Below are 22,369 nucleotides of genomic sequence, written 5' to 3'. Positions count from 1 at the left end.
GATCAAAGTGATGCAACACTCTGGGAAAGGAAAAGATTAAAGAAAGTAAATTGAACAAGATTTTAAAGAGATATTAAAAGGTGTTAATGCAAGCTAATGCAGCTAATGAAGAGAAAGGGAGGCTATTCAATTAACATGTGCAGCAAGGAGCAGAGAGCTTTCCACACCTCCGCTAGAACATCAAAGGGTGGATGCTACCTCTTATTAAAAGGGAACATAGAATATTTAAAAGGAAGAATAGATTAAAATAGATTCCAGATAATTATGTCTACCTCCATAATAGCAACAGTTTATCATTATATTCCAAAAACAAATCTAATAATACGTGCCACATACCGCGGTTAGAAACACTCTTTGAAGTGCTGCAGAAAAGCAGCAATTAACCCGACGCACAGACGGTCTGCGGGCTGTCTGTGTGCTGGGGCTGCACTCTGCTCTGCTCTCAGCCCGCCCTGCCCCAACCCAGCGCCCGCCCTGCTCACCCACAGGGACACGGGGAGCCCAGCAGAGCACAGGGACGAGCCAAGAGCCCTTTGGTTGCCCCATAGGGTTCGGGTGCAGGCAGTGCCCATCCCGCTGCTTTGCACGCTGGGGTCTGTGTGCTCTGCGAGACGTCTGCTTGGGTTTAGGTGATGATTAAAGGTAATTCTGATGTTTGCAAACACCTCCAACTAAACAGTGATGAGTGCAATAGAATTGCTTTGGATCTGGTGGATGTGATACAGACGGATGCTGCTTTACCAGCAGGGACCGCTTGTGCAGCAGTGCGCTGGTGCAGGGGTTGTGTGGTCACAAAGCAAAAGTAGAAGTGGAAAACCTGTGTCCTGGGATGTGCCTGTGCCCAGTATGGATGCAGCCAGGGCAAGGCTGGAAAACACAGCTGGGAAAAGCTGTTTTTCTGCACGCACAGTGTCTGCAAGCTCCAAACTGGAATCTCATTGAGAGGCCATGAGCAGATCACTGCATCCTTCAGCACTCCACGGCATTCCCTGTGTCCCACTGGGGTCAGGACTCTGCCTGCAGCCATTGGGGACATCCTCAGGGCCAGACCCCCCCTGCTTTCCCAGCTCTGAAACGACCACAGCCCATCCCTTCATCACCTCCCCCAGAGATGCTCACAAGGCAGAAGCGAACACCAAAGCTTTCTGAAAGTTGTTTTCTTTCTGGTTAAGGAAAGAAAAAACTGGAGGGGAAAAAAAAAAACCAGCAGACACAGTGTTACCCCCCCGGGCAAGATGTCTGAGGATTAGCATCCATGTATTTTTAATCTCTTCCGAGGGGCTCAGCACCACCCCTGGCTCCAGGAGCCGCCGGCTGCCACTCGCATGGCCCTGGGCATGGAGGAGCCTGCAGCCCCCACCCCAGGAGCTGGGTGCTGGGAGAGCCGGGCCAACTGCTTCTGCTGCTGCTGGAGCTGCTGCTCCGTGCTCACAGAACATCGTGGCATTTCCTGGGGTTTGCCCACAGAGAAATGCTGCAGGGAAGATTCTGCTGTGGGTTCGGCTCCATTTGATAGGGGGCACAGAACGCAGGCGGATGTGGAAGCGGCCAGCTGCAGTGGGTGCTGGGGGGACGCTCTGGTGTGCAGACCCTGCTCTCACAGCACATCTCTGCTGGTGCCCAGTGGCTCTCTGCCCACACAGGAGCAATGCTGTGCGTGTGGTTTCTCCTCCCAGCTCCCTCCCCAGCAGCACCACTCTGCGAGGGGCTTCTCCACCCAAGTGGGTGCTCCTGCAGGTCAGGGCACTCCAGCGAAGCAAACCTTCACTTTGCTGTAATTGAGCATTTCCCTGGAACAGAATTAGGTTTCGGAATGCAGCTCTCAGCCCAGCGAGCAGAGGAAGGTTGTCTAAGCGAGGGCACGTAAAACACACTGAATTAGCACAGCTCATTATTTCAAGTGCCAGAGGATTTTGCTGAAGAGCTGCAGCAGCTCAATGGCACAGCGTTAGGCTGCTGACCCGCTCACCTCCGGCACAGCAGCACAGCAGCACAGCAGCTCTCCTCCCGTTCCAGCAGTGCCATGTGCTCCATTAATGGCACACCGGGGGCATCCCCTCCTGCCCCACCGCAATGCACACAGCACTGCACAGCCTCTGCCAGCCCAGCTCAGCAGCCCTCCTCGTCCTGTTTGGAGACAGCCCCGCTTTGGGATCCTTTTGCAGGGAAATGTCAGCTCCGATGAAACATTTTAATTTTCCCATGGGAGATGTCTAAACAAAACATTAACATTTTGACTTCAAATGTCATTTCACTCTGCTGCTGCAATTAAAAACAAAATGACATTTCAAGTCAAAACGTCGATTCAAAACTGAGTTTTTTTGTTTTATTTTAGAAACCAAAATTGTATTTCAAGTCAGAGAGGGAAGAGCAGGGCTCGTTCTGAGTGCTGCTTTCCTCCAGATTAGATGAATAAACTCCTCTGGAAACCCAAATTGTGCAAACAAGCAGTTCCAAGAATGATTCTCCATTCAAACCCAGGCAGCTGCTACCTGCCAGGGGTGGCTTGTAGGGCTCAATGCCGGCTCCTTCCCCACCTGCCCCAGTGCTGGGGCTGAGCCTGATGAGCAATGCCAGCGAGACCCAGGGGAAAAGATGCACAGCTCCTCGAGGTGTTTGCTTGGCACTTTGCACTGGGATCGTGGTCAGAAGACTGCTGCTGCAGCAGAAACAGAGCTGAACAAAAACTCCCTGAGCAATTTACCGGAGGAATTTAACATCCTCGCCTCGCCTGTTTTGTTCTCTATATATAAAATATTGTTTTACACACTACAAAAATACTACGAAGCCACTTCATCCCTAAGCACGACACGACCCCCCTCTTCCAGCTGCACAAACACCTCAGCACAGGTTGAGCTTTCCCCAGGAGGGCTGCGGCACTGCTGCACCTCGTGGCACGCACAGGGCCAGAGGAAGATTGCAGGCAGTTATGGTGTCAGAGGGAGTATCCTGTGCTGGGATTGAAATACTGTATAAGCAGTTAGCAGAACAAGTAACCGTACGTTGGAACCTGCGGAAGTGTTCACAATGAACTTGAAACCATCCAGAAATCCCTGGGTTCGGAGCTCAGTGCAGACTCCAGGCCTGGGCTTTATCCACCATGCGGAGTGCAGGGCCAGCTGCCGAGCGAGCACAGCGTGCTCCTCCCACTGCTGAACCAAGACTGTGAGAAATTTCACCGTGCAGCGTTTTCACATGAAATTCAGTCACTGCAGTTGATCTGGCTGGGGCTTGGGCTGCACAGGAGCTGGCGATCCCAGCTGCGCTCCTCTCCTTGCATCCACATCCCATCTGCACAGCGAGGTTTGGCATCAGCGCTAGGAAATGAGGGGAAGGGGAAAGCCTTTGGGAGCAGCACCAGCTGCACTTTGGTGCATGTGGAGCTTTGGGATGAAAGAATGCGTCCGCGTGGGATGACACAAGGACACACCAAGCAAGCTGAAAGTCCTGGGCAGAGCAGATAGTGCACCCTGAGGAACATGGGGGCTCTTGGCTTGGCTAAAGGCATCAGGGTGCACACTGGGGCTGTGGCTGCCACCGCCCTGCCTGGCTGGGACACCTTCTGTCCCTCCAGCACTGTTCACTCATAATTATCCTATGCACACAGCTTAGCAGCAGCAGCTCCAGTGATCCCTGCGGGCTCTGGTCGGTGAGTAACCCACCTCTTCCAGGAGCTGAACCAGAAGGGCTGCTCCAGCCCTCCTGATCTCACCATCTGAGGTCCTCGGGGACACCTCTGCAACTCTGCTGTTCAGCAGCTCAGGGCTCAGGGAAGGGCAGGTAATGGGAACTGCGGTGCCTGGGGATTGCTGCTGTCAGAGGCACACACACCTAACAGCTTCTGTGGTCCTGCAGGGTTAGATCATACATGGAATAAGACCTCGGTTTCAGGTCTGCATGCTCACAGAAATAGTAAAGCTGTATTTAGACACCGAAGTCATTTTGAGGTTGAGCGAATGTGGTTCCACAGAAGCTCAGAGCTCGGCTGTGGATACACGCAGACATGGGATCGCTCCAGAGAAATCACTTATAAGGCAAGGCTGGCAGCAGAGCAGAAAAAGCAGCCGGGAGCTGTGGAGAGGTTTGCTGGAGGCCGCAGGGAGATGGTGCCAGGCAGGGAAAGCATCCTGGCCCCAGCTCCCAGCTCAGGCCCCGACAACAGAACCGCATCAGCAGGTGGACAACAGGGCAGTGAGGCCAAAGTGCAGCTCCGAGCAGCACCCCAGAACAAAAAGATGGGGGAGGTAAAACCCGTCCTCACCTTTGGTTATACCCTCAGCTCTCTGAGCAGGGCATACTGCAGCACAGCTGAGCCCAGCACACTGCTTACAACAGCACCATTGGAGGGCAATGGCACCCAACGTCCCGCGTCCCTCTGGGACCTCCTGCACTGAGCTGACACTGCCGCAGCCACATTCCCACAGCCCTGGGACCGGGCACAGCAAGGCAGGGCAGCATGGGCTGACAGCTTCACCCAGCATCACCTCCACCACGGGTGCTGGCATGGGGAGCTCTGCAGATTTCCTGCCATTACATTGTGTTCCTTCCCCGTGGAGCGAAGTAACTGTCACTTTGCTCTAATTAGCCAATTAGGTCCCCAATTAGCTGATGTAATTACTCCGAGGAAGTGATTTCATTGAAGACAAACCTTGCTCCCGCAGCAGACAGCGCCGTGCGGGCTGCGGGGCCGGCGGAAGCGACGTGGGGAACAAACGTGGCATCACCCCCAGCTCTGAGCTGCAGAGCTCCCCATCAGCAGCGTGTTCTTTCAAAAGAGATCAGACCATCTAATCAGCGCTGCTCCATCTGTCGAAAAGGACAAGGGGAAAAAATTAATACTGCTTATTTACATTTTTTCCCCTTTCTCAGCGTAGCTTCTAGATCTAATCAGCACCAAGCTGTGCTTTAATTGGAAATATAGAGCAGACGCAGATTTCCCTACAGCTCATTTGTTTCTTTATCAAAAATCAAAAACGTCAGTCGGGCAGACAGGACAGCACAGCACGCTGCGTCCCGGGACATCCTTCCTGCTCCTGCCAGGCACAGCTGGTCCCATTGGGTCTTTTGCCCCTATGGGGCAGCCGTGGGGCTGGGCACCATGCTCTGCAGCGACAGCATCGCAGCGCTGTGACTTTGAGTGTGATCCAGAGTCTGTGCACCCCACGGCTGTGGGAGGAGGCTGAGAGCACAGCACTCTGCCCACAGCGAGAGCTTCCATTGCCGCGTGGCGATGGGGAGAGCTGCTCTCCACTGAATGCGACTCGACAGGCACAATATCTTCCCCAGCCCTCCAGCAGCTTTAGCTGTAAAAGTCTATGCAGATATTGTGACCTTTTAAGAAGGCGCAGCTCTGCGAAGTTTAAATAGCACGCCACAGAGACTCCCAGGCAGACAACTCGTGCACAGAGCACTCGCAGAACAGTTTCCAGGTCAGCAGACACAGAGGAAGGACAGTGACCCTCCTTGGGGACGCAGGGTGAGCCGCGGCCGCAGGCAGATGGCACAGCAGGGCTGCAGCCTGGAAGCAGCACTCGGCCGGGCAGCGTCACTCGGGGCTGTCAGTGCTGCGCACCACAACGCGGGTTGTTACCGACGATCCTGAGCTGCAGTCAGCAGCCAAAGGCTGTTAAGTGCTTGAATTCATCCACAGTAATGAGAAAGGGGACGAGGACAGGGACGAGACACGCAGTCCTTTCCGCAGAGCTCCCCATTAGGGCTGTCAGCCATGCAGGAGCACAAGCCGGGTCAGCGGAGGACGGCGGTGTTTGCGCTCCTCTTTTCCCACAGCCCCGCGGCTGGCTGAGCCTCAAGAATCCCCCAGACAGGCAAATGCTAACACATTAAACTGCGGTTTATGTCACCTAGAGCGTTTTGCAAAGTCTCAGTGATCTGCAAATAATTAAAGGAGAAAGCAATCAATCTTGTTGTTCACAACAGTGATTAGCCCGGGAGAACCCAGACTGTAATTCTGCAGGCAGAGGGGGAAGCTGCCGCGCACATAATGAGAGCCGCCGGGCGGCACAAGTTCAAGGACCACGGGGTGTTCTCCGCTGCGATGGGAACTTCTTATCGCTCTCCAAGGCTGTGCCATCCTGGATTTCACGAGTACTGTGCTGAAGAAACAGCTTTGCTGCTTGTCAGGCACGGCCCTGCCATGCAGGCACATCCCTGTGGCTCCTCTGGGGGTGTGGGATGCTGTACCCGGAGCATCGCTGCTGCAGGCTGCCGCAGTGAGCGGTCCTGCACCTCTTTGGAGGGGCACAGAGCCTCGTGCACAAGGCTGCAGTGTATTGCAGGTTGCAGCTGTGTCCTGCCTTGGGCACCAGCCCGTAGAGCAGCACAGGGCAGGAAGCAGCCACCAGCACTGCTCCATTCAGAGGGCTGGGTCTTCCAGCCTCATCCATCCCACAGCAGATCCCTGTGCAAATACAGCTCTGCTCCTATCTGGGTGAAAGAATGAAAGAAACCCCCTGCAGGCAGGAGAGACCGGCATACACACATATGTGGGTCTGTGTAGCACTTCCTACCCACCTTCTGTTGTGCATTTGGATGTCAGACTTTGCATCTGCGGCGAAAGCAGCCCACAGCGATTCAAAAGTGATTGCACAGCATTTTGCACTGGGTTAGGTGGAGATTTCTATTTTGTGTATCATTACAGCAAGCAACGGTGGTTTCTCAGGCTTGGATCTAACCTTACCACAAGGCGAAGGGGAAATTGCAATTATTTGTTGATGGTTTTTCAAAGCCCTCATCCAAGCACAGCGTGCACACAGCTCCCCTGACACCATCACCACGCAGCCCATAAACTTCCCAGGAGCTGCCAACAGGAGCTCGTTGTCTCCGCTCCACCACTCGCCCCACCACCTGCCTGCTTCTGCCCAGCACAGGGAAGCACTGCTGCCAAGCCACGGCCCAGGAGCTGTGGGAAGACTTGGCTTGAAACAAAATCGTATTTCCAAACCAAACTTCAAGCCGAAAAAAAACGGGAAAAAGGCAGCAAGCTTTTCCCTCAGTCCCCCCACGGCTCAGAGCCACTGGCAGCCAGAAGGCTGCAGCCTGGGCAGGGGGGATTTCTGTGCCCAGAACCAAACTCCAAAGAAACCCCAAGGAATTCCCACCAGCTTTTCTAGGGCAGATACATCGCCTTCCTCTGCCCCCAGCACACCACCATGCTGCCCCAGAAGCAGCACCCTGCGTGCTGGGGAACATGGATGATTGCTCAGCTATGGTGAGCTCAGAACCAGGTCTCATGCTTTTGGGCCCCTGCTGGGATTCCCTTCCAGGGTGGCACAACGGGGGCAGGACACGCAGGCAGAGCAGGTGGCATGGCATGGGCAGGGAACAGAAAGCCTCCCCAGGATGGGCTCCTTCCTCCTGCTCCGAGGGAAGGGAGCAGGAAAACAAGCCAGAAGAGCTGTGCACTCAGAAGCAGCTTTTTCTCCTACACGGCGAGGTGTGTAGCCTGGATCAGAACAAAGGTTCTGGTGTGCTGGTGCTCCCCAGGAGGAGCTGCCTGGCTGGACAGGACAAGGTGAGACAAAGAAGGCTGACCAAGAGCCATCTAACACAGGCAGACCAGGAGCAAATGAGTTTTCAGAGGAGTGCAGTGCCCACAGCTGCAACCCAGATACTCAGCATACAGATGTGGCTGCTTACATCGAGCCAACAAACATGCAGGAAACCTCTGTGGGGCTTTTGTGCCCTCGTAAGGAACGTGTGGCCCAGCCTCAGAGAGCCCCCAGCTCAGGGCAGAGGTTGGGACGCAGAGATGTGACAGCACCAATTCACCCATGGGTGCATCCCATGCCCTCCCTGCTGTGAGCACTTTGCAAATGCTCCCAGCCAGGACGGGCACCCGCTGCCCTGCAGGAAATGCAAGGAGGGATTTGCACATGTGGCTGAAGCTGCTGGGAGCAGAGCTGCTATTTTGCACGGGGCAATGAGAGGGGCCGTCCAAGCAAGAAGGGCCCAGCTGCAATTAGATAGACCATTTTCTGTCGTGTTTTTGTTGGGAGCGTTTCACATGCCGAGAGTCTCAAGAGGCAGAATTCATGCCTGTGAGGTTTTGCTTCTCAGCCCATCCCTTTGTGCGATACTTAGTTTAAGCAGTATCTGAAGGAATCAGTCTCTCTTATTATCAAAGCCACAAGCCATCTGGTTCCACTTTCCGAGGGAAAGGGAATAAGGGGAAATCTGGTTTCACTTGGGTTTTCCTTCCCTGGGTTATGGTTTGCTCTATGTTTAATGTTGTTACTGCAATATGATATTTGGGCAGTGGGTGGCCTGTTTCCCCCATTTGAAACTAATTTACAGCTTTGTCTGGCAAAATTGTTGCTTCCAATCAATTAGCACTGACACAGAAATTAAACCATCCTGGGGTCCTGACACATAAGGAAGCAGGTCCTCGTTTGCTGGTAGAAATCCCCTCTCTGGGGGGAGCTGGTGGCTCACCCTCCCTCTACGCCAGTTGGGATTTTTATTATTAAAGATCCAGAGTGCATTCTTAAAAGATATTTAATAGGCAAGATTGAGCTCTACTGTGGATGCTATTTTTGTTTTACAGCCATGACCTCGTTAAGGAGATGGACAAATGAAGCCAAAAATGGAACATTAATAAATAGAGCCTGAGTCCGTCACAAACACCCACCGGCATCTCAACCGCTCCTTCTCCCAAAGCAGCTGAGGGCTCCCCAGCACCTCTCTCCCATCCCTGCCCCAAGCATGAACCCCCTGGGCATCACACACTCGGCACATTCCAGTCCATTTCCCGTGGCTTTGGCTCAGTGCTACCCATGGACATCACAAGGGGATCCAGCACCAGGGAGCTCAAGGTGCCAGCTGTCCCTTGGCCCCAGAAGATGCTGGCACAAACAGCGAGACAGAACAGGAGGCAGATCAAAAGAAGGAGGACCAATGCCATCATCTGTCCTGGTGTGGAACACAGATGACACTGCTACAAGAGGAGCAGTTCTGCAAAGGGGAAAAAAGACAGGAGCCCACAGAGGATGGGAGAAGTTAAATCAGACCCTGGGTGCTGATGGATGCCAGGCGATGGGCATCACGGGGCACAGTGCCAACAGTGCCTGCCCCAAGACCCTCAGGATGCAACCAAGATGGTACCTACAGATTATATCCCAGGGCTTTGTCAAGATTGCTGGGCCAGAGCCCAAGCTTGGCTGGAGCTTTCACTTGGAAAGCTTAGCTTGCTTCAAAGGCAGCAATCACAGCAAAGGAGTGTTTTGGCTCTAGAGATGGAGGATGCAGATTTCCTGGAGAAGAAAGGCTGCCCTCAGACAGAGGGGAGGCTCCACCACATTCCCAGCACTGATGAACTTTGGGTTGGTTGTGGGGAAGCACACGGCAGCCCCATAGCAGCAGAGCAGGCAGGGCAAGCACCAGAAGATGCATGGGTTTGCAGGGAGAGAGCTTGAGGCCCTGGGTCACACACTGAAGGACAGGGCTGGGATCAGCCACAGAGCCCTGCTCTCCGTGCCCAGCGGTGGCAGGTGACACCGAGCAGGCTCACTTCCTCACGTCGTTCACCTTCACTCTCTGCATGTGCCCAGACAGCTCCTCGCACAATGCCACGGCAGGGCATCTGGGCAGAACCGGGCCATCCCCCAGCAATCACAGAGGGTCAATCCCTGGAGCTCACAGCCCAGCCAGGCTGCCTTTCTGCTGCCACCTGGCACCCACCGCTGCTGGGCACTGTCAGCGCTGCACGGGAAGGGCAGCTCGGCCCTAAGGGCTCTGCTGAACATCAGCCTGGACCTGAGCCCTTCCGACCTCTCAGCTTTCCCTGCATGCAGGCCAGCACATGAGCTACGCACCGCTGCTTTGAGATGCTGCCATATGGCACCAGCCCTGCACAGACAACTCCTGCAAGAGCTCAGCAGCAGCATCCCTCTCCTCAGCTCCGGCAGCTGCTACAGACTGGGGTTTCTAAACCTGCCTTGAACACTCAGACCCTCAGCAGTGCTGCAGAAGTGCACGGCTGTTTAAAACAAACCAGAACAAAACAGCCTAACCTCTCTCCCAACAGGAAGAAAAATATTTTTTAAAGTACTGAAGTTTTTACAGCTGGTGAGAGACAGCAACGGGGAAGGCTGCAGGGCAGTCCCATCAGCAGATTCCAGCCAAAGGAAAAGCACAGGAGAGCACCGAGCCAGATAGGAAAAAAAGATGAAGAGGATGAGATAAAAAGGAGAGAGCTGACAGTCCTGTACCCATGGAGGAGGGCAGCAGAGCCTCGTAGCTGGAGATGCACCAGCTAGAGCTGTGAAAATTCCCTGGCTTTGAAGACCAGGTCTTCCTGGAGACACACAGCTCTAATCCACACTCCTGAGTAATTCTCTCTTTGGCAACACATCATACCCGCATTGATTCAAACCCCAGGGCAGCTGTACTGGCTTTAATCTAGGTTTTATTTTTGTAAACTACAGTTTCAAGGAGAATGCTCACAAAGTGGATCTGGGGATGGGTGGCAGGGAGCAGAGCCAGAATCGCTAATGTCTGCAGTGGAAACACTTGTGCTTCTTCAAGAACAGGGACCAAATGTGAAAAGCTTTGATCCTAAAAAGCTAACAGCCCTGTCAGGGAGAAAAGGGGTCAAGCTCTTCCACTTTTGCTGGGGCAGCTCCCTCTGCTGTCTTTGCTCAACAGCTGTTACTCAAAGACGCACGTCAGTTCCAGATGGGCCCGCAGCAGTATTTCATCAACATGTGGTCATTAGTCTCCTCTGTAAAGTTATCACCTAGGAAGAAATGAGTCCCCACAGAAACCAAACTTGAAAAGGAAAATGCCATCCCCTCTACCCCCATTCGGTAACCAGCTGGGGAGCCCACGGGACGTAAATTACATCCACAGCCTAAAGCAAAGCCAGACTCAGCCCCAATCTCTTGAACCGCTATCCTTCTCACATGCTGCCTGATCAGCAAGCAGTCAGCAGAGGAATTTGCATGGTGGGCACGCAGGGCACGGCAGGACAGCTGTCACCAAGCACATTTTGATTAATAAGAACCAAGCCCACGTGGGCTGGTTGGGCACTACCAGTGCCCAGCTCACCCAGAGCAGCAGCCATTGGGTCCTTGCCTCCTCTGAGCAGCCCCAGGCAGCACTGAGAAGAGCTTCTGGTCCTGGGGATGCTGGAAGAGGCTTCATCTCTTTCGGAAGAGAAAAACACGTCCTGACTGTACAGCCAATGAGAAGGTGCTCCATTGAGCACGACACTGCAGAGATAAGGAAAAGATTGAGTATATAATCGCAGAGCCACGAACCGAGGCAGAAGTACTGCTGTTCTGGACACCCTTGTTTTCTCAATGAAACAATTCTGAGACAAAAAAGGCACAAAAGACTGATGGTGGACACACATCTCCTTTCCACGTCCTCCTTTGCACAACTTTCCGCTTCCTTGGCTTCCATCAGTTTGTTTCTCTCAGAAAGGTTCGGGACCCAACTCCAGCAGTGCAGCAGACAACACACGAAGACCATAAAGTCTTGCACAAAAAGTGGGGGCCTTCTCCCGCCCAGGTCTTCTTTTCAATGCCTCTCTTGCCTCAAGGTAATATTCTCAACCATCTGAAGCAACAGGCTGCTGTAGCAATTTTCCCCAAACAACCCAGCACGGTTGGCACACGTTTCCCCTCGATTTTCACCAACTTCCCTGTATTATCTTCACGTTACTTCTGTGCTGCTGAGCACAGCACTCCCTCCATCAGCGCCAGGCTGCAGCGTGCTTTTGGCCACTGCTCTGGCACCATCTGCAGGCAGCGGTGCCACCCGCAGCGCAGGGCAGCTGCTCCCCAGGGCTACGAGCAGCACTGTGTGAGGAGCAGAAGGATCCCGAGCCTTTTTTTGTGTAAGCACAGAACAGCACGTGCCCGATAACTCAGCGCCTGCGTCCAAGGATGCTGCAAAGTGCAGCGTAATTGCCTCTGCTATTAACAGAGAATCACTCCATTGAGCTCATTCGGGAAGCCAAATAAAACTAATAAGAGTATATATATATGTATATTTATATATATATGGAAAGGGCAGCGTGGTGCTCAGAGATGTCAGCAGAGAGCTATCTCTCAGCATTAGCCAACCCCCATTCCTATTACATTCAGTGTTTCACAAGCCTCTAGCTTGTCCACCCCCCCAGCTCATGGTAAGACACAGTGGAGCTTTTACCATTAGCACACAGATGGTAAGCTGAAGCAAAGAGGGATTTGGAGACCAAATCACCGCCTGCTCTCAGTGCATCCCAAAAGCTGAGCGTCTCTCCCAGCATCTCTGCTTCCTACAGAAAGATCCTCTGCCATGGAGAACCAGGACTGAACATACAGCTCTTCCAGCACCAAACATGAGCCCCAAACATCTGACTGCATGTGTTCTGGGCTCATGCCCACCTCACAGCAGGGTTCAGAGGTGCTCACAGGGCAAAGCAAGCTCAGCACACTACAGACAAGGCAGGGCTGAAAGATGTCCATGAAGTTCAGCCAGTCCCAGCAGGTAAGAACGCACCAAATCCTAGAGCATAAAGTCCCCACATCGAGCCCTGTACAATTACTTCTGGACCAGTATCACTCTAGCTTCATGTCTAAACTGCAAGTAAAGAGGCCACACATTTATAATTGGCCTGAAGATGACAGCTGGGGGACTACCTGCTCTCTCTAAGCCTCTGCCCACAGCTGCACACCTCACAGCCAAGCCCCTGGGAAGCACTCCGATCCAGCACGCCACCACCAAGCCCCAGCTCCACTGCTGCCCTCCTGCCCCAGTGCAGCCAAAGCTGAGCCCCTCTCAGACAAAGCAGGGACGGGCTGTGCAGCGCTGCTGGGAGCACACAGCCCTCCCTTCACCAGCTGCCTTCTTGCTCACACCAGAGCCTGGCTCAGCCCCTGCTGACAAGCCACTTATCAGCAGTTATCAGGTCTTGGCTGGAGGTAAGGGAGTTTATTTCCTATTCTTTGGAGAAGGAGGCAGCTGCGATAGTTATGGGGAAGGAACTGCGGTGAAAAGGAAGTGCTGGCATGGAGACAAAGAATTCAGGAGGTGGGGAGCACCCCAGGAGGCCCCGTTTGAGCGAGGAGATCAGGGCAGCACAGCGGTCAAACGCAGGGTATGGAGTTGCACAGGCAGTGAGACAGCCCCCAGGTTTGCACAGCTGATGGGAAGCCCAACTCCCAGGCTCTGGGCCAAACCCACTGCGGAGGGCAGATTTTTATTACAGCGGCTCAAAGAGGCAGCAGCTCCAGCTCCCGCAGCACAGTGGGTGGGAGCGGGCGAGGGGAATTCTTCACCTCTGCAGCATGGCAGCACTGCCTTATCTGCCAGCTGAGTGCCGGTTAAACAGCACCTCCCACAAGGCAAAAACAAACAAGCTGACATGCTTCTGAAGAGCTGCTGGCTCCGGTTTTATCGTGGAATGCACTGAAGGTTTAACCTTTCTACTTCTGCTTTTCTGAACACCTGTAAGCGTTCCCCTGAAGAACCGACTGCATACCTTAGAGCTGAGGAAATTCCACATCTGAGACCTGCACCACGCCGGCCTGCTCTACCGGCCCAGGTCTCCTTCAGCAAAACAAACGTTAGCAGCATTTAAGTCATTACTCCAATGCTGCCTTACAAGAGGCGGAGTGCAAGCAAGGAATGGAAAAAGCCTTTGTTGCTCACAGCATTACCCAAGAGGTTTTGAAAGTAACATCCACAGCATGATGAGAAACACTGTGGGATTGGCACGTTTCCTTCCTGAAGGCTTTGCAAAATATACTTTTTCTGCTGTGAAAATCAAAGCCAGATTCAGCATCAAATGATTAAAGGTTAACTAAGACTTCAAACAAGCGCTGTGCAACGGGTCATTCTCCTACGGATTATGGAACACAAAGTAGCCCTCGGTATTAATATCTGCATTTAATTATGGCCATGTCTGAAGGTGATGAGCAGAAAAATACCGGCTTTGTTACAGATGTGCATTTCACTCTGGAAATCCTTTGGAAAGAAAAATATTGCTGCACCTGTTAGGCACCAAATGCCAACGATTTCTCAGCACTACGGGGCAAGTGGCCCAAGTTGAGGGTGAAACGAAGCTGGAGTTGTTTTAAAATAAGCAGAAGAGTCTGCTAAAACACAGTGCTTTTTTATTCAATGGGAAACAAGGTCCGCTGGCTCGGGATGTGAGGATGCAAACACAAACCAGGCTGGAAGAAAGCTGGGTGAAGTGAGCTGCAGTGCAGTTGGGTTTCTCCCATAGCTCCTCCAGAAACTTGGCCACTAGAAAATGAGTGATACAGCACAGGGGAAAGCAGCATTCCTCCCCCTGGAAACCACCATCTGCTTCCAGGCACATCCTCTTCACGCGCCTCTTCATCCCTCACTAGAGCCTAATCACAGAAGCCTTTTTAATTAAAAGAGGTGGCTCAATGCATCTTTCTCCTATTGATCTGGAGTCAACAAGAAACCATAAACCAAGAAATTAAAATAATAATTTATAGCCTTTGGCCTGACTGCCTGTTAGCTCTGTTTGCCATATTGTACACAATGGTTTCCTGCCTCTGCCAGTATATAAACTCAATACAAGAGCTCCAAAAAGGGAGAGAAGGAAAAAAAAAAAAAAAAGCCAAACCCCCCACACACAACCCTATAAGGCTTCCTCTAGAAACCAGCTCTGAGGATGGTTTTCAGCTCACCCTTTGTCTGATCTGGGGCCAACCCTCGGTTCCAATCATAACAGAAAGCAGTGAAGATGAAAGGCCAAACTCCATTTCTTCCCAACTTGAGCCAGGTGTACAGCTGGCACCAGCAGCCTCCAATGGTAACATGTTCCAGTGAAGACATGTTAAAGCAATAAAAAGAAAATGAGTAACATGTGGCTAAAAACATCTATTCGTTTCACTTATTTTCTATAAATGAATTTTCCCAGGGCAGTGTTTGGGGGTTTCTTTAAACAGTGCTCAGTTCCATAGGCGTTACAGGGTTTCCAAGACAGTGTGATCCCTCTGAGAGGCTTGAAATGCCAGCAAGTATGTCTCTTATAAACTAATAGGCTATTATTTACAATTGTGAGTGGCTCAAATAGCTGATTTAAAACCTTCAAATGACAAAAATTCCTCTGAGGCAAGATGCCAAAGTTGAGCAAACAATTTGTACGGTATGTTAAGTGTGGGGGGAAGCCATAGAGCTTGTAATGAAGTTGTGTCTTGTGTTTCCAATCAGAAGCAGGCAGGACGAAATGCATTATGGCAAGCTACTGAGTGCAACAACAAACCACGGGGGGTGGGGGAGGAAGAAGGGGGAAGCAAGGTTGGATTAAAATATAATTTCTGTGGCTTGTTGAACAACATGACGTAGCTAGTCCTTGGTATGCAGAGGATGGGTGCTCGCAAAGAGCACAGAGCCATCTGCTGCTCGTCAGATTCCAAAGCAATTACAGAATCCGTGTGTTTTCATTGTTTTTGGTGGGTTTTTTCCTCCCATTTCTGTTACCCAGTCTACACAGCAAAACCCACAAGCAACAGCATGAGACAGAGCACCGAAACGATGGCAACCCCCAACTGACATTTCAGAGCGAGGTTCAAGGAATAGTTGACGTGATGAAGCTAAGTGGAAAAGCAGAGGAAATATCTCACAGAGACCATCAGACTGCCTGAGGCTGCCCACGAGGGCTGCGGGTTCAGGGTTTGGTTTCGGGGAGGGGGGTTGTGGTTAGATTCCTGTTTTGAAATGAGAACACTGATTCCTCTAAGGACGACAGCTGTGCTTGCAGAAGGCAGCTGATGCCTTGCCCTGGGAACAAGCTGTGATGAAGGCAGGGTACGAGAGGAAGGTGCAGGGAGCAAGCTCTGAAGGCGCCGTACCAACTTGTTTCCAGCACACAGATCCTCCAATGGATCAGCACAGGATTGCTAAGAGATAAGAAGGCAGGCAGTGAGGAGCACACCCCGAGGAGATGAAGCTGAGTCACTGCCAGAGCCCAGGGAAAGCCTCACCACCCAGACAGCAGCACGAGCATAGAGGTACGCAGGCAGCAAGCGCTGAGAACAGCGTGTCTGTGTCAAAGGACAGCAATGGCGTGAGACCACAGCGGTCCCAGAGCAGCCATAAGCCGGGGCAGAAGCAACGAGCACCAACATCCAGCCCCTGGAGCCTGCCAAAGCAACAGGCACAGCAAGCAGGCCACAAACTGCTTGCAAACAGCCTCACGAGCTCACCCCACACTGGGGCGCTTCCCACATGAAGCAGTCAAGAGAACACTGCGCACAGAGCAGGGCCAGGAGGCTTCCCCAGGGCTTAGAGCTCAGGCTTTCAGCCCCCAGCTCCTCCCAGTGCTCTGCAGAGGCCGTGGGAGCCCAAAGCCCGGGCTGGGGAGCCCGTCTGAGCGCATACAGCTCAGCTGTCAGGGACATGCAAACATCGCAGCCACCAGCAATCCCAAAGCTTCTTTGCTGGCCTCAGCAGCTCTACCTCTGCTACGTCAGTGCACGGCTACCCTCTCTATTTCCATGAAATCCAATCGTACCTTATCCAAGGATAAGACAAACTACCTTTGAATTAGGTGAAGAAATTACAAATAATTCTAAGTACTAATATTCAGAAGTCTTGCTTTTCCTTAATTACTTATCACAGAATCACAAGGTTGGAAACAACCTGCAAGATCATCCAGTCCAACCACCCTCCCATTCCTATCAGTGCCACAAGCTACTAAACCATCTCTCGTAGCTCCTCATCCAGGCGCCTCTTGAACACTACCAGGGATGGCAACTCCACCACTTCCCTGGGCAGCCATTCCAGTGCCTGACCACCCTTTGAGAGAAAAAGTTTCTCCTAATATCCAACCTAAACCTCCTCTGGTACAACTTCTTGCCATTTCCTCAGGTCCTACTATTTGCCTGGGAGAAGAGGCCAGACCCTTTTGCACCACAACCTCCCTTCAGGAAGTTTATGGAAACTCTCATTTCATGTCCACGCGTTTCTTTTGAAAGAATGCATCTTCCACATCCCCTCCACCTCTTCAAGCCATGTCACATTTCCATAGCAAGCATCAGAGCATTGGAGAGAAGCGCCCACACAAAGGCACAGAGAACTTCACAACGCCTTTTGGCCAGCTGTACAGAACGTGCCATACAGCAGGCATCTTTCTTCCTACTTAAATGCCTAATAGCACTCATCCTGAACACTGTAAGCCAGGACACCTTCCACCTTGTTTTCTGTCACTGTTTCAGACACTAAACTGTTCCAGGAGTGTGGAGGAGTCAATCTTGCAGACAAGCTGTAGCTGGGCTGGATCTCAGCTTGCGTGGGGAGTGACACAGGGCAGGGCGCTGTGCAATTCAACACTCACCAGCTCCCCTGTGTTGAGTCCCTGAGGACTCCACGTTTGGCCCAGTAATTCCAAATTGCCCACCCGACAGCTTGAAGTCCTGCATCTACAACCCAGCTTCAGACCGTTTGTGCGCTCCTATCTTCTCACTTTCCCCCTAGAGCACGTTCCCAGAATTACATCTATGAGTCACATACATGTTCTGCCCTGATGAGGCAAGCCAGCTGGCAGAGACCACAGACCTTCTGCAGCCCAAGGAAAACCCATCTGCAGCATTTTTAATCTCTCCCGGGCATCTCTACTTCAACAGAAATTCCAGAGCATCCCCAGTCAGAGACGGGAACGCACCCGATAACGCTTATCCAGGAATGTGTTTTTGTACTGAGGCAGAGCCAGAATCCTCCTGCCAGATTTCCCTCCCTGGGACACTTGCTGCAGTTTATGGCTTGCTGTGTCAGTGCAGAGTATATGCTATCAATTAAGAAAGTCGGCTGGCACAGATGAACCCAAAGCCACAGGGCAGAACATCTCTGCCAGAGCCTGCAGGCAGAAACTCTGTAAGTGCATTCCAATTAGCTGTATTCGAAACTAACAGGAAAGAACACACCTCATAGAGACAAATGCGATGAGCAGCTTGACGTGGCACACAAGATGCCTTACTTCTCCCCAGCAGCCCAGCAGTAACTGGCTGAATTAGCAGGTTTGCTAGCCAGGATCTCGAGCCCTTCATGATTCTTCAGCTTGCCTAGAAAACATGAGCCATCCCTGCCTCCTCCTGGTCCCAGAAAGGAGGCCAAGAGCTAGTTTCATTACCACAGGGAAGTGCCATCTGAATAACCGTGTGCCCAAGTGGGCTTTTGTCACATCCTCCAGAAACTGCTCAACTCAGCAGCACTTTTTTCATGAGCAGCAAAGTGGAAAAGCACAGCACCAGACCTCCAAAGCAGAAAACATCTCTGAATCTCAGTCGGCCTTGAGAAGTGAGATTCTCCTCTTGAAAGAAAAGGAATAAAGCCTGCTGGCAACACAACAGCCAGAGACAGGGTCACTGGAGGCCTTCTTTCAGCAGCACTTTAATAGAACAGAACAGGTTTTCGAGAGTCCCTTCCAACTGAACACCTGAGCCCAACTGCCTGCCCTCTTCACAGCTAACCAGAAGTTCAGGCACATTATTGAGAGCACAGACCAAACGCTTCTCAAACGCTGGCAGGCATGAAGCACCACCCACCTCACCAGGAACCTGTCCCAGAGCTTGGAACCCTCACACTGAAGCAGTTTTTGCCCAATGCCCAGCCTGACCTTCCTCAGTACAGCTGAGCCACTGCCGTATGCACCAGGGAGCAGAGCCCAGCATCTCCCTGTGCTCTCCTTCCTCCGATGCTGCAGACAGCAGTGAGGGCACCTCTCAGCCTCCCCTTCTCCAGACCAGGCTGCACTGTAAGCATGCAGCCCAGATATGCTGATCCACTATAAACTCCCAGTTCGGACACATTCCAGAAGCACTGGCACATTAACTTTGTCCTGACAGGCTCTGTGCCCAATCAGGTAACCTCTGTCCTCAGCCTTGCCTTATCTGATTGCAGAGAAAAGGTTATGGCAGAGCAGGCACCATCTGTTACCCACAGCTGGCACAGGAACCACAGCACCAGCCTGAGCTCAGGACTGCCAGTTCCAGCTCATCTGACAAACATGATGACAGCATCATATTGAGGTAGGCAAATTCACGCTGCCAGGTGATCTGATGGAGCACACACAGGTTGTTAATGATCACTAACTCAGTCAGAAATGCTTGGAATGAGGCCCAAGGTGCAAAGCTATTGCTGTGAGTCCTGCCAACCCCAGGAGAACATCACCAGCAATCAATGAAGGGAGGAGCTCTCTGCCAGAGGATCAGCAGGCTAAGAGCACGGTTAGATGCAGAAAGTGGGGAGATAAAGAGCAGAAGAAAAGAGTCCTGACAAGAACAACCACCTCATGGGCTGCTTCTTCCAGGCTAGCAAGGGCACGAGCTGCTGCCAAAGCCCAGATCCTAGGTACAGCCAACAGCCCTATGCAGGAAAGTAACCTCAACACCCTCGCTCTTGTGGCTGTGTGAGCAGCCGAGCACGGATTAAGAACAGACATCTCCTAAAACATCCCTCACATCATTGGGTTGTTTTCTGTTTGTTTTTTTTTTTTTTTTCCCCCTCCAAAAGTCAACTCAATTAGAACAAATACAAATATCCTTTTAAAAAGCAGCTAGTCAGTGCCAGTGTTTTCAAAGGCACAAGTGCCTTAGAAGCAGATTGGTTTATTTGTTCCATGTAATTTACTTTTAAAATGTGTCCCCGGATTCCCCATCAATTGCATGTGAGATATTGCAAAGGTGACCCGGGAAGTTTCTAAATCATACGCTTGATAGGAAGCCACAAGCAAGGCTTCAGGCAGAGCTTAACAAGCAGAATGGGGGCGCAAGGGCTGTGCTGGCGGGTGTGGAAGGGGCTGTTGTTTCAATAATCCCATCTCAGCTGTCCAAGGTCATGTTTCTGGCAAGGACAACACCAAATGCCTGCACACAGCCTTGTGTGTGTGTGTGAGCTTCAGAGAAGCATCTATAAAGCAAAGCAAGAAAGCCATACAAGCTGAAGCTGGTGATCTGCTGAAGCACCGATAATTTTAAAGCTATAAATCACTCCTCCTTTATCCCCAGCAGAGTTCGTTGCTCAAGAACAGCTCAAGAGAATAAGCAGATTAAACACTCAGAAATTAATGTGCAGCTAAGCGCTCCCACGCAATGTCACATCCTTGTCCTCTCCCTCAGTCCCAGGCTGATGTGCAGTGACATCCTGCAGCACTCCTCCATCAGCACCAAGCTTTGGCACAGGGTGACACCTGTCACCAGTGCCCCAACACAGCCTTGGGATGGCGTGCTCTGAGTGTGGCAAAGCATTGCTCATCTCTCCAGGAGACCACAGAGATGAGCAGGGATTTCAAGACCCCTCTTTGGCCCACAGCACATCACCCCCTCCTTCAGTTCATTTTTTACCCTCATTCAGAACAGAGATCTCCTGCCAGGATTCTTCAAGCTGCCCAGAGCCGTGCATTTCTGTACTTCTCCCCAAGCAAGCTTGAAATGATAGGAACCCCATTACCCTTTAATCAGACTCTGCTCCTCCCACTCCAACCTCCTGCAGGTTCTTGCTTTTTACCAAAGAACTCCCTTTATCACAGCTTGCCATTAGTTAAATGCCCCATTGATTTTTCTTTATATTTTAGCAGCAGTAGGACATGACAGACTATTTAACAACCCAGGGCTACATGAAGCTGCTGGGATAGAGTTGCCACATTTCTGCCTCAGATTTCTTGTACAAAAATATGCACGAGTGCCAGAGGTCCCATATTTTCTAAATGCATCACGCCCACTGCTTGCATGTGTGGATGATAACACAGCACCTCCAGAGAGTCCAACAGCTTGAGAGTGTCAGACTGCAGAGCTATGTACACATACTTGTCAGTTATTAGGATTTATGGGAATCTGACAACTGCGAGCTTCAGATCAGAGCAAGACATGAACAGCCCAAGATGCCTAAAAAATGACAAGGTCAGCTTTTTTTTTCCTAGGCAGAAGAAAACAAACACATGATTTGAAAAATCCAGGCCCTGCTGCAGTTCCTACTGGAACTCCTATGGCTCCTGTAAGATCAGCACTACGCTCAGTACTTTAAGTCTGTATTTCTGCAGCCAAACACTTCCTTGTCCAAATCTTCATGTCCCCCTTGCATTCAGCAGCAACCCCTGTTCTCTTCCAGACCCCTGCCCACAGGGGCACATGGGACCAGCAGGCAACTCTCCATCAGTATGGAGTCAGAGAGAGACTCAGGGAAAAAGCAACCTGCTCACCTCACCCATCAGCAGAACGCAGGCACTGCTGCAAGGTGCTGCAGCTGATCCGTGCCCTGCAGAACTGCTGCAGGCAGAGGGCAGCTCCATGCTCAGCCAGGAACAACTTCCAGGCACCCCGGCCTGCCAGGTCTGTGCCTTGCCAAGTGCACTGCACAAGTCAGGCCCATTCGTTTTGTAGCTGTTTTCAGGGTGTCAGATACCAGCATTAAAGAGCACTCACGCATACATCATTTCAGCACAGGCAAACATCCCAGAGTAATTTTCACTTTATGTTTGAAATGTAAGAGGCAGGTACATGTGCTTCCCTTTTTTTCCTGAAGGGAGGAGACTCCAGCATTTCTTTCCATGTTACGCTGTAAGATTAATCTGGGAGTTTCCATGGTTTTCCAGCTTCGCCACATGGCAGCCATGTTGCATCTTCCCCATCAGACAAGCTGACACTGCATCCAACTCCAAGAGATGTAGGATTCCAGCTTATTAAGCACTACTTGACAGATCTCTATCCCTTCCAATCCAACCACCACCACCAGCCTGCATCTCCACACGTTTATCTGCAGGAAGCAGTCCAAGCAGGGAACGCCTGGTGTCTTTTAATTCATTCTTGGGCTAAAATTAGAGCTTCCCCAAATGTGACAAAACTCACAAGGCCACCCCCAGCCAGCTGCCTCCTTGCTGCAGCTCTCAGACCTGGAGAAGAGCATCCTCTATTTCAGGCCATGAAGTGGCTCCTTCGTATCACCCCTCACCATCCACCCCACCACTTCTTGTGCACTCCTGTAACACCTCATCTGCATCAGCATTCTGCAGTGTCACCATTTCAAGCCATGGGGATTTCTTAAGGAAAAAAAAAAGAAAAGTAGAAGAAAGAACAAGCAATCCCGTTTGTTGTTCTTGCTTGCAGCAAGAACATTACTTGTAATTCCTTGGCTCCCTCCTGGGAGGCAGAGAGCAACTCTTGCTCTCTCCCTGAAGCTCCAGCCTTTTCCATATTCTGAGGGTTTTCATATCACTATTCACAACTGGATATTTTTCCACCAGGAAAATCCTCATTTTTGAGGGGAAAAAAAAAAAAATAAATCAATTTCACTTCTCTCAGATCAATGCTTCATCACTTCTTTCAGAGGAAGACTGAACGCACTGCATGGACAGGAGCACACCATTTCTCACAGTCATCATTTTCTTGCAGAC

At 51.6% G+C, this 22,369-nt stretch overlaps 1 protein-coding gene across 1 annotated transcript in view; it reads right to left on the bottom strand.

The window, feature by feature from the left end:
• LOC128075146 (uncharacterized) overlaps positions 1-21,194 on the bottom strand; it is a 45,100-nt gene extending 23,906 nt beyond the window's left edge. The window contains exon 1 of the transcript XR_008203667.1: positions 13,487-21,194. The gene's annotated coding sequence lies outside the window, so the exon portion shown is untranslated. The remainder of the gene's footprint in view (positions 1-13,486) is intronic.
• Positions 21,195-22,369: the final 1,175 nt, after the last annotated feature.

The sequence above is a fragment of the Tympanuchus pallidicinctus genome, unplaced genomic scaffold, assembly GCF_026119805.1.
Source record: "Tympanuchus pallidicinctus isolate F22 unplaced genomic scaffold, pur_lepc_1.0 scaffold12, whole genome shotgun sequence".
In the NCBI taxonomy this organism is placed as follows: Eukaryota; Metazoa; Chordata; class Aves; order Galliformes; family Phasianidae; genus Tympanuchus; species Tympanuchus pallidicinctus.
Note: the sequence above shows the minus strand (reverse complement) of the source record. Positions and strands in the feature narration are given on the sequence as shown.